The sequence below is a fragment of the Cicer arietinum genome, chromosome 7, assembly GCF_000331145.2.
Source record: "Cicer arietinum cultivar CDC Frontier isolate Library 1 chromosome 7, Cicar.CDCFrontier_v2.0, whole genome shotgun sequence".
NCBI classification, from domain to species: Eukaryota; Viridiplantae; Streptophyta; class Magnoliopsida; order Fabales; family Fabaceae; genus Cicer; species Cicer arietinum.
The window spans coordinates 20,600,865-20,602,865 of NC_021166.2; positions in this window are offsets into that span (position 1 = coordinate 20,600,865).

Genomic DNA, 2,001 nt, shown 5'->3' on the forward strand with positions numbered 1-2,001 from the left:
GGTACTAATGTGTTGCCATGCCAAATCAGAAACACTTTGAATTGTTTTTATTGTAATTCAAATTTTTTTTTATGTAAAATAAAGATGTTTAGATTTTTTATGATAATTGTAAAATATATATTATTATTATTATTAAAATAACTTTAAATTATTTTATAGGACAAAATTGAGGTACTACACACCGCAAAGCCTATTCAACTAGGGTAGAGGTAGCAAATTCACTTAATTAATATCAAGAGCACGAAGGAGTAAGTAAATGAAAAGAAGTCAATTTTGGATTGTCCTCAGTATCTTAGTGGTAAAAACCATTTTGGACTAATATTTTAAGTCAACGTACAATTAAAATCTCAAATATAGTTGAATTATTTGAGATCATAAATATTAATATTTTTTTTATATAGTACGACCAAATTTTGAAACTCTTGAATATTTTAACATGGAAAAAAAATATTCGAATACATTATAAAAATCAAGTATTGGTGTCAAACACATGATCGTAAATAAAATCATGCTAATACAAACGTTCTAGATATTTAAAAAGAGTCATCATTCTAACACTTTTTGAAGCAATTTCATCAATCAAATCTTCATATTGTATTGTCTCTAAAAGATCATTTTCAATTGCTATCAATATTAATCTATTAAGTATTTCTTGTAACATGATAGACCGCAAGTAAGACTTCAACAACTTCAATTTTAAAAATCTTAGAGAGGGGAATACTCAACAAAATTCTATATACAATAGTTGTATTAGAAAAACAATCTAAACCTTTCAAAAATCTTAACATATCAATAGGTCCTATTTTTTCTTCAAACAAGATTTATCTTATTAACTTTAACTCCACAAATAATTCATTCCCATCGATATCATATTGCTCATTATGTTTCAATGTTTGTTCAAAATTAAAACAAGAAGACTTCAAAATTGTATGGTCCAATGATTGTAACTTGTGAGAAGTAAACAAGAAACTAAAAATACTTTCATACTCTTCATATTGCTCAAATCTCTTTTCAAGAGAAACAACAATTTGATTTTTATAACGATTTAATTTTTAATTGCAAAACCAAGCAAAAGTATTAACTCATTTTGTATGTTATATCCAAGATAATGAAAGTGAACCTTATCATATGTATGCTATGTAAGATTTATGGGTCACATATGTAATTAATTAATAAAGTGTGTTAGGGTTATTATATAATTAGCCAATAAACTAGGGGTCAAATAATATATAATAGTTTATGGCTAAAGAGCATAATAGTTATGAAAATTAATAGTGTAGATACCAGGCAGTTTCTAATTTAATGAGGGGCTGAATTGGAAATACTACAATTTGGGATATAACTAATGATAGTTATATATAGGGGTAATGGTCCCCAAGGCAAACACAACAAGACTATTCAGTTTCAAAACCCTAAAGGAGAAAATTCTCTGGTTCTCTCTATCCCCATCAAGAGAGCAAGGTCTTCAGGGTGTTTTGCTGAGGAAGATCACCCAACCCATTGGCTCTATCATCATCATCTCAGGATTTCATTAATGGCAATTCCCACAGGTACGCTTCCGCCTTTGGCTATTCATCATGTAATTGACATGGATTGTTGAGCACAACGTTATTAAGGTTTTTCCAACAATTGGTATCAGAGCCTACCATGTTTAATTCATGATGAAATTCGGTTATTGTCTTTGTTTTAAGATGGAATTTGGGAATTTTGATATATATATTATGGAATCCATATTTTTAACGTGTTTGAAAAATTAGGGTTTGTAATTTGGGAATTTGGGAATTTGGGAATTTGGATATATATATTATGGAATCCAAATTTTTTTTGTTTCCGGTTATAATTTTTTTTTGTAATGGTTTGAAGTTGAACACACTGTGATTTTTAAAACCTATTGTCGTTGGGAATTAGTTGTTACTCTTTCTGTTTTAGTTTTATTAACATTTGTTTGAACTCCGTTAGTGAAAGCGACATGATGTTTTTTTTGAGAACCTTGTTAATAAA